Consider the following 10,604-nt stretch of genomic DNA (forward strand, 5'->3'; position numbering starts at 1 on the left):
TATTGTCTCCACCTTCCATTCTATACTCTCCACCACATTTGTTAAACTGAACACTGGAAATGGAAGTGAAATGCTGCAACGAGAATTTAATTTGTGAGACCTTATGGAGATGAACCTGAGTTATAATTCTTTAAAATGATATATTCTGAGAGAGGAGTTGTAAAATTGTATAATTTCACTGGAAAGTTGAAGAGTTCACTTCTGTGTGTATCTTTGCTATTAGATTCAAATCTAATAGTGCAAGATTCAATAGAGAATGACAAGTTGCGGTCATTGGTAAATCATATTCAATTGGAGTTACATTGGTGGAGTTGCATTATCTAGTAGTTACACATCATATGGCGGTATTTTTTTTTCTCCCATTTCAAATGTCGATTCCAATTATGAATAAATGACAACGGCTTTGATAAGGACTTGAAATGAATAGACCATGTGAAGTTGGAAAGGAAAAATGAATCACTTCAAATATTTGCATTGGAATAAAAACATTCAATGAGTTATGTCCATAAAAGGATGCATTTTTGGGTGGCGGTGTTCCTCTACTGGAAATTCTTCTATCTCAATGTATGTATGGGATGCGTGGAGATTCTATAACTCAACTTACGCCTGCAATGTTGATGAAAATAAAGAGAGATACATCATAGATAGTGTGTGCACTGAAAATATGTTGTGCAAAAGTCAAATGGGTTTATTGCTCGTACAGTAATGATGTGGTGTGCCAAAGAAAATGAAGGCACTTAATACATTGGAGCAAGAGCATTGGTTGCACTATGCTTCATCCCGTAAGTCAATAATGTGAGAACAACACAACTGCCCATGTCTTCGGGAGATTAGCATGTCAAACGGTGAAAGGAAATATGTGGGTCATGTCATTAGTCATGACTATCTGCTATCGATGCATAGAACCGAGAGTATCTATTAACATTTTTTTTTGCATTGAACCCTATATCTGGACTCATGCCCATGCACGTTTTGCAAATTCAGTATATCAAAGCTAGTGATGGTTATTTATCTTACAAATACCGTGATCCTTTAGTTGGAAACCATTGAATCTTCTATGGTATTATTGAGCACCCAAATTATTGAATAAGGTTGCGGCATTGAAAATATACACACAATCGATATATTGCAGTCGTGGCAAACTTAGTTAGTGGGTAAAAGGATTTGGAAAATTGTCACAATTTGTCATTTATACGATACACACTTGTGGCTTTGTAAACTTTTTTCTAGAAAGTCTAGGCTTTGAGTAGGTTTCTTATCATAACTGGCCAGAAACGGGATTATGTTGTTCAAACAATTCAAACTTGATGTCGACATGTATATATTTATAAAAACTATATTAGATTCTAGGGAAACTTTAAGTTTTGATTAAGAGAAGTTTTTATATTGTGTTATGGAGGAACATCATCCATAAGAAGAGAAGGTCGAGGTGCAGACTATTCGCTCATCATGCATGAATGCACAGTTAAAGCTATCAATTGAGATATTCGTCGTGCAAGAGTTAGCCTGAAGAATCCAAACAGGCCAATTCCTACCTTCATTTTCTAAGGACCTACAAGTGTTGGCAAGTCGGACCTTGCCAAGGCATTGTATGCGTACTATTTTGGTTCAAAGGAGGCAATGATAAGGCTAGACATGAGTGAATTATTGGAAAGACACTCTATTTCCAAGTTGATTGGTTCACCCCCAGGATATCTAGGCTACAGTGAGGGAGGGAAACTAACTGAAGTCGTTAGGAGACACCCTTATACAGTGGTCCTTTTTGATGAAATTGAGAATGCTCATCTAGATGTCTTCAATATGATGCTTCAAATTCATGAACATGGAATACTGGAAGATAGTAAAGGATGGACTGTGGACTTTAAGAATACTCTTTTGATCATGAATTATAATGTCGGGAGTAGTGCGATTGAGAAGGGAGCTCATGGAATTGGTTTCTAGCTAGATTACGATGAGAAAGACAGTAGCTACACAAGGATCAAAATTCTTGTCAATGAAGAGATGAAGCAATATTTTTGAATTGAGTTCCTGAATCGACTAGATGAGGTGATTGTGCTTAGACAACTCACAAAGGCAAAGGTGAAGGAGATTGCAGATATAATGTTGAAAGAGGTCTCTGAATGACTTAAAAAAAAAGAAATTGATCTTCAAGTAACATAGTAGTTCACAGACCGAGTTGTAGATGAAGGTTATAGTCCGAGCTGTGGTGCAAGGCTACTCAATACAAAAATTTGTTAGACTAAACAATGCGCAGCGGAAATAAAAAATAAACATACATGCACAACACATACAAAATCACAAAACCATAACACAAAGAATTTAACATGGTTCACCCAACCAATCTGTGCTACATCCACCAGAACAAAGGCATCGACAATCTTATTATTCAACAGCAGTACAACAAATTTAATTCTTCACACATACTCTCAGCTCACCCTATTTTCTCTACACACTCACAATCCTCTACGGGATTACATTTCTTATAGCTGGAGTATAAAACTGAATCATAAATTCCCTCACAACAAATATAGGATGCATTAACTCCTCCTCAAAAAATACTGGAGCTAATATAGCAACTAATCCTATTGTTGTCACATACATGAGATTTTTTCCAAAATTAATTAAAACAAAAAATCTCAACAATCTCCACCTTGACAACAATTAGCCTGATACCCTGTTCATTTATTATTTTTATCTTTTTTGCAAGCCAAGAGAAGCCAGACACCAACGTAGCTTCTCTAACAAAACTGGTTTCGTGAACATGTCTGCACAGTTTTCCTTCGTATGCACTTTTTCAAGAGAGACTCCCCTTTCAGTGATAACCTGTCTTACAAAATGGTACTTGATAGGTATATGCTTAGATTTACTATGATAGGCCAGATTCTTAGCCAAATGAATTGCACTTTGACTATCACAAAATAACTTGATGTTATACTGTAACCTACCAAACTCACCAATGAAACCTTTCAACCAAACCGCTTCTTTGCAAGCATGCGAAGCAGCTATTTATTCTGCTTGAGTAGTGGATAAAGCAACAATATTATGTAACTTTGACATCCAGCTAATAGCTCCACCTGCAAGAGTAAAGACATACCCTGAAGTTGACCTTCTCTTATCCAAATCACCTGCAAAATCGGATCAACATATCCGCAAACAAATTCACTACTTTTGTTATAAGTGATACAATAATCACTTGTGCCTCTCAAATACCGAAGCACCCATTTCACTGCTGACCAGTGTTCTTTTCACGGATTTGCCATATACCTGCTGGCAACCCCAACTGCATGTGAAATATCTAGTTGAGTACAAACCATCGCATACATTAAACAACCTACTACATTGGCATATGGAATTCGAGACATATATTCCTTTTCTTCATTTGTATTAGGACATAAACTTGAAGAAAGCTTAAAATGGGAAGCTAAAGGGACTGAAATAGGCTTCACATTGTTCATACCAAAACTCAAGAGTATTTTCTCAATATACTTCTGTTGTGATAGCCACAACTTACCATTGCTCCTGTCTCTAAAAATCTCCATGCCCAAAATTTGTCTTGCTGCTCTAGATCTTTCATATCAAATGTCCTAGCCATCTGAACCTTTAACTTGTTGATCTCTGTTATGATTTTGGCTTGCTAAAAGCATATCGTCAACGTATAACACTAAGATAACGAACATGCCATTACTTAATTTCTTAAAGTAAACACAATGATCATATTCACTTATATAATTTTGACTCAACATGAAAGAATAAAATTTCTTGTACCATTGTCGAGGCGATTGCTTCAGACCATACAATGATTTCTTGAGCCTGCAGACAAATTTCTTGTTGTGATCTTGAACAAACCCTTCCGGTTGTTCCATGTAAATCTCCTCATCTAAATATCCATGTAAAAGTGCAGTTTTAACATCTAGTTGCTGTAATTCTAAATCAAGTAAGGAAACTAATGCTAATACAATTCGAATTGAAACAATTTTTACAGTTGGTGAAAATATCTCATGAGAATCAATGCCTACTTTCTAAGAAAAACCTTTCGCGACCAGCCTTGCTTTGTACCTATCCTTTGAACCATCAACACCCCTTTTCAATTTGTACACCCATTTACATCCCACAGTTTTTCTGTCTTTAGGAAGTTCTACTAGATCCCATGTGTCATTCTTGTCTAATGCCATCATCTCGTCCTTCATAGCTTCTTTCCACTTTTCACTTTTAGAACCTTCTACAGCTTCCTGATAGCACAAAGGTTCATCATCGTTAGCGGTTAAAGCAACTGAAGTAACATAATCATCATACCTTCTAGGAGGACGTTTAATTCTCGTGGACCTCCTTAAAGATGTTTCTGGTACTTTCACAATTTGCTGATTATTATCTGTAGGAAATTCTTCATGATCTGCATCTGAAACATGTTCATGATCTATATCTGAAACTTGTTCATGATCTACATTTGAAACTTGTTCATGACTAGCATCTGAACCATGTTCATCTTGATCATCATCAGTATTTGAACTGGTTTCAAACTGAATGTGTTGAAGCTTAGATACATTATCCTGTTTCAATTTATCATCTACATCTGAACTTTCAAGTGAGGATTCATTAAATTTAACATCTCTGTTAATGATGATCTTGTGATAGTAGGATCCCAAAATCTGTATCCCTTAGTCCCATCACCATATCCAACAAAGATATATCTTTTTGATTTAGGATCTAATTTAGAACGCTGATGTTTTGGAACTAGAGCATATGCATCACAACCAAAAACTTTCAGTTTAGAATAATCACAAGGGTGACCTTTCCATACATCTTGAGGAATTTTGCATCCTATTGCAGTTGATGGTGATTGATTTATCAAATAACAAGCTGTAACTACCGCTTCTGTCCACAATTCCTTCTGCAAATTGGCATTACTCAATATACTTCTTGCTCTCTCTAAAAGAGTCATGTTCATGCGTTCAACAACTCCATTTTGCTGAGGAGTATACACAGTGGTTTTATGTCTTTCGATCCCATCTTCCTTGCAATAATTATCAAATTCCTATGAAGTAAACTCACCACCATTGTCAGTTCTTAGACATTTAATAGTTCTTCCAGTGATGTTTTCAACTAATGCTCTAAACTGTTTGAAAACTGAAAACACATCAGACTTCTTCTTTAACATGTAGACCCACACTTTTCTAGAGAAATCATAAATAAAAGATACAAAATATGACGAACCTCCATATGAGGTTGTAGGAGATGGACCCCAAACATCAGAATGGATATAATCAAGGATTCCCTTACTAGTATGTTTTCTAGTTTTAAACTTCTGCTTGCTTTGTTTCCCAAACAGAGAATGTTTGTAGAAATCTAACTTATCAGACTTTAAATTAGGAAGTAACTTACGATCAGATAAAATCTTTAAACCTCTTTCGCTCATGTGGCCTAACCTTTGATGCCATAAACGAATAAGATTACTCTCATTTTCAGACACTGTAGAGACATGATCTGACTCTGTTCTTCCTTCTAACTGAAGAAGATTTCCAACCTTCTTTGCTTTCATTACTAGTAAAATTCCTTTATAAACTTTCATTACTCCACGTTGAATAAGGGTTTTATATTCATTAGTGTATAGTACTCCTAACGAAATGAGGTTTTTCCTTAGTTCAGGTACATGTCTTACATCAGTTAAAATTTTATTTGTCCCATCAAAAATTTTAGGCTGAATGGTTCCAATTCCCACAATATTACATGTGACATCACTTCCCATGTAAACTACTCCATCATTGATTGGTTTATAAGTTTTAAACCATTCCCTATGAATACACATGTAATTTGATGCACCAGAATCTAACAACTAATGTTGATCATGACTAGACAAATCAACTGATAACACTTCATCACTCATACCTGTCTTGGATGCCGAACCTGTATTTGTCGTGTTTGTTTCTTTCTTCTTTGTTGTAGAGTCTTCTTTGGATGCTTGTTGTCTCCTCCAACAGTCCTTCTTCAAATGTTCCGATTTGCCACAAAACCAGCACTTTACCTTACTCTTCTTCCCTTTCAATTTTGAACGCGAGTCGCTGTGCTTACCGGAGCGTCTTTCTCTAGAACGACCTCTAGCCATCATTGCTTCTGATGTCGAGGTTTCAGAATTTGACCTCTTCCTTGTCTCTTCAGACAACAAAGCTCCAACAACATCATCAAATTCAAGGGTTTCTGATATACTTAGACTTATAGAAGTAACAAAATGATCCCATGACTCGGGCAACGAGCATAATAAAGTTATAGCTTTATCTTCTGATTCAAATTTTACTTCTATACTTTCTAATTGCACGAGGAGAGTATTAAAGACATTCAAATGATCAATAATAGTTGTACCTTCCTTCATGCACAGACTGTAAAATTGTCGCTTCGAAAGAATCCTATTGGTTAAGGATTTTGTCATGTATAACTTCTCAAGCTTTGTCCACAAACCAGTAGTAGTTTTCTTTGACACGATGTTAAACAAAACATCATCTGCCAAACACAGTCGAATACCGCTCAGAGCTCTTCCATCCATTTCATTCCATTCATCATCTGTCATGGTGTAAGGCTATTTGGATTTTCCCAACAGCGCCTTTGCCACACCTTGTTGCACAAGTAGATCATGCATCTTCACTTTCCAGATTTCGAAGTTGTTTTTGCCATTAAAATTCTCGATCTCAAAACAAGCACTTTGAGTTTTTGCCATGTTGTAACAAACAAAATCTCCAATTCAAAACTAAAAATGCCTTTTCTTCATACTATAAAATGCCTCTGTCGTACCGTGTAATTACAATTTGAAAAAAAAAAAAAACAAAAAATTGCAGTTTTACCAAAGCGAAAAATGCTTGGCGCACTGAAAGGGACTTGGCGCTTCCTTGACAGCAGAAAGTCCGCGCCAGAGACAAAAAAGGTATGAGTCACAAAATTGGCTCGAGTATGCCTGTCGTTTCTGGGCCAACTGGGATTTTGGCGCACTGGCGCAAGTATTACACTCGGAACTGCGCCAATTGGCGTGCCTGTTCCAAAATAAATCGCGCCAACTTGTTCAATGTCAAAATATTGGCGTGACTATTTCTGACGAAACCGCGCCAACGACAAAGCCTCACCTTCCGCAGCTCTATCACACGTACCAGCTCCACAACCAAAGACTTGTAGGTTATGGGCCCTCCACGGTTCCGCTGCGCCACTCTGATACCAATTGTTAGACCAAACAATGCGCAGCGGAAATAAGAAATAAACATACAGACACAACACATACAAAATCAAAAAACCATAACACAAAGATTTTAACGTGGTTCACCCAACCAATCTGGGCTACATCCACTGGAACAGAGGCATCGACAATCTTATTATTCTACAGGGGATTACAATAATTTTAGTTCTTCACACATACTCTCAGCTCACCCTATTTTCTCTACACACTCACAATCCTCTATGGGATTACATTTCTTATAGCTGGAGTATAAAACTAAATCATAAATTCCCTCACAATAAATATATGATGCATTAACTCCTCCTCAAAAAATACTGGAGCTAATATAGCAACTAATCCTATTGTTGTCACATACATGAGATTTTTTCCAAAATTAATTAAAACAAAAAATCTCAACAAAATTATGAGGTTATTATAGGATAGCCTCGCTGAAAGAATGATTTATAGTGAGATTAAAGAGGGGGATTCAGCTATAATTGACGTGGAGAGTGAAGGACATGTTATTGTATTGAATGGGAAGACTGGAAAAGTAGCACTGTTAGCCACTGCATTAGGTGCATAGGAAAAAAAGTCCATTCATATGAGTGGTTGCCCCAAAGACCCGTCAACTTGGATCCATCTGATTAAATGATATACATTGGAGGAGAACGTTTGTCAATTATAATCATAAATTCCCTTGCATATTAAATAGAACAACACTTTCCATGAAGAAGGGCTATGAAGACTATCTTGAATACGACCATCAACAGAAATTAAGACAACTATTCTTTTTATATTATGTCATTTCTCAATTTTGATGATCACACAGTGGAATCAAGGGTGGCTATTGGAAAATTAATTTTGCAATATATAGTCCATCTTTAATCAATCAACACTACTTATTTGGAGAGTATTATTTGGAATTTATTATTTATATACATATAATTGCAATGCCTTACAAAGCATTCCCCCAATATTATTCTTGCAATGTGCTCTACAGTATCTTCATCCTATGAGTACTTGCAATTGTTTTTTACAAAGTGTTCTCGCAATAATGTTTTACAATGCTTTTGTACTATTAATACATTTTGAGTATCTGTGAAGCAACAATTATATATCATGTGGAGTAGCATTTTTTTCAAGCAAATTTAAATCTAGAGGAGCCCTAATTTTCCATTTGCAGTAGGGTTCATTGAGTGCCAATATTGCTTGTACAAGAAAAAATATTGTAGATTGTAGATAAAAAATGCGTTGGTGTCATCCAAAGGTCATTGGTAGGCTACAAGAAATGTTTAACCCCATTTCCATTGATTTCAAAGGGGGAGGTAAGAAGACCTCACGAACACCAATGAGAAATAATTTTCAGGACAAAAGGGGGAGGATGAATGTGTTGCCATCAATACCAAAGGGGGATATTTTTTGCATTATTGTCATTAATGGAAAATGAGCATCAAAGTAGAAACAAGGGAAGGAGTAGCAACAAGGTATGTAGGAGCATGGAAAAGAAGTAGTAGCATGGGAAAGGAGTAGTAGCAAGGTATGAGGAGCAAGGAACATAGGAGAAACAAGGCAAAGGTGTAGCACAAGACCAACAAAGGCATAGAACAAGCATAAGAGTAGAAAAGAGAAAGAAGCAATATCATGGAAAAGGAGCAACAAGTTAGTAGCAAGTCAAAGATGCAGCAAGCAAGGAGCAACAAGCAGCAAAAGAAAGTAAGGTATGCAGGAGCAAGAACAAAGGAGTAGTAGATACATTGATAATTTGATAGAACGTTGATGCTCATGTTGATGGATTTATGCTTGGATACTGTTACGTAAATTATTTGATGAATAATTTGTGGTGACACTAATCTTTTGTTAAGCTGAATTGTTGTGATTTAAAGGAAAGACTCATAGGAAAAGGCAGCCATGGTTATGATTCTTTAATGACAAATATTGGTATTTGATATTGGTATTAGGTCAATGCATTTAATGATTTCATGTGGCTAAAATTGATATTGGATGCATTATTTATTTTTGTGTTCTAATATTCAAGACATGAAGAGTTTGGAAATGAATGAGTGGAAGGAAAAGACTCAAGCCTATTCACTTCATATTTCTATGTGGGATACAAACAACCAACAAACTATCTTTTTAAAGGATATGATTTTGGAAGTCATTGAGAGGTTATAGAATGGAAGGATGTGGGAGAGATGATTGAACTATTGTGCATTAGTTACCTGGAACCTTTGAAGCTAATGTGAAACTGATTTGAAGGGAAGAAGATGCATAAATGAAGATGAAGATATGCATAATGTATGCCCAAGTAAATCAGCACATTGTTATTTGATGTTTGCATCAGGGGATGGTAGTCTCCTTTCAAGTTGAGGCTTGATAAATATCCAATTTGAGTTGGCTGAGGGAGGGGCCTCCTCTGGGTTGTAGCCTATAGAAAACATATGGGAGTTGGAGCTGCATTACATGTTGCAACTTGCAAAAATTTGAGGTAGAAACCTCTTGTAGGTTGGAGCCTACAGAAAATCAGATCTAATGAGTAGGAGCTTGCCTTTGCATCACAACAATAATAAAATCATGGTTTTCTCCCTTTATGGGTTTCCACATATATCTAGTGTCAATATGTGTTGTTATCTTGTGATGTTTTGATTAGCTTATTACTTGATGTTCACATGTTCAATATGATGGCCATTATTTGTTAAGATTCTCATGAAATATTTCAGTCAATGAGATTAAGGAAAAGAGTTTAATGTCCATGAATATACTAAACTAATTCACCCCCTCTCAGCTTAGGTAAGTTTTCATCAGATGAAAGAGTCTTACCATCCTGAAGTATAGTTTCCCACCAAATTAGAGTAGTACATCTAATTGAAGAGAATTTAATTGAAGTTTTACCTCATCTTCAACAATTTACTAATAATCGTAATAAACTTCTGTTTTGTGAATCCAATCATCAATTTGTTCAACATTGAGCTCACCATTATTCATTGACAAGTAAAATTTAAAATCCAACTTTATTAGAGGCTTCTTTGAAGTAGTCATTCCATTAGGAAATGGAGGTGGAGAATGAGAAGAATGAATACTTGAATGAGGAAAGGTAGGAGGAATATTTTTTGAACCACCACCATTTCCTTTTTCTTTAACTTTCCATGAAGAACCACCTTCTCTAGGCTTCTTCCACTCCTAACACATTTCTTCTTCCATGGGCTTCATAACATTAAAAGCTCTGAAAAAATATTTCTGGGAGTTAAATGAATTTCCTTCTTTTGGTGAGGCCATATCTATTCTTTGGGGTTGCCTCAAACTAATATGCAGCTTTACTTCTACAAGTAATCCTTTACCTCGCTAGATTTTTCTCATGGTTATCACGCACACTCACAAACCAATATGAATTCTTGTATGATACCACTTGATCCAA

General features: G+C 36.0%; 1 pseudogene; it reads left to right on the top strand.

Annotated features, from left to right (window-relative positions):
* The first annotated feature begins 1,449 nt into the window (after positions 1-1,449).
* LOC149264013 (chaperone protein ClpC1, chloroplastic pseudogene) lies at positions 1,450-7,775 on the top strand (annotated as a pseudogene).
* The last annotated feature ends 2,829 nt before the right edge of the window (positions 7,776-10,604 follow it).

Source organism: Pinus tabuliformis, chromosome 6 (genome assembly GCF_031772625.1).
Source record: "Pinus tabuliformis cultivar Carrire ecotype Pingquan chromosome 6, CPIR1, whole genome shotgun sequence".
Lineage (NCBI taxonomy): Eukaryota > Viridiplantae > Streptophyta > Pinopsida > Pinales > Pinaceae > Pinus > Pinus tabuliformis.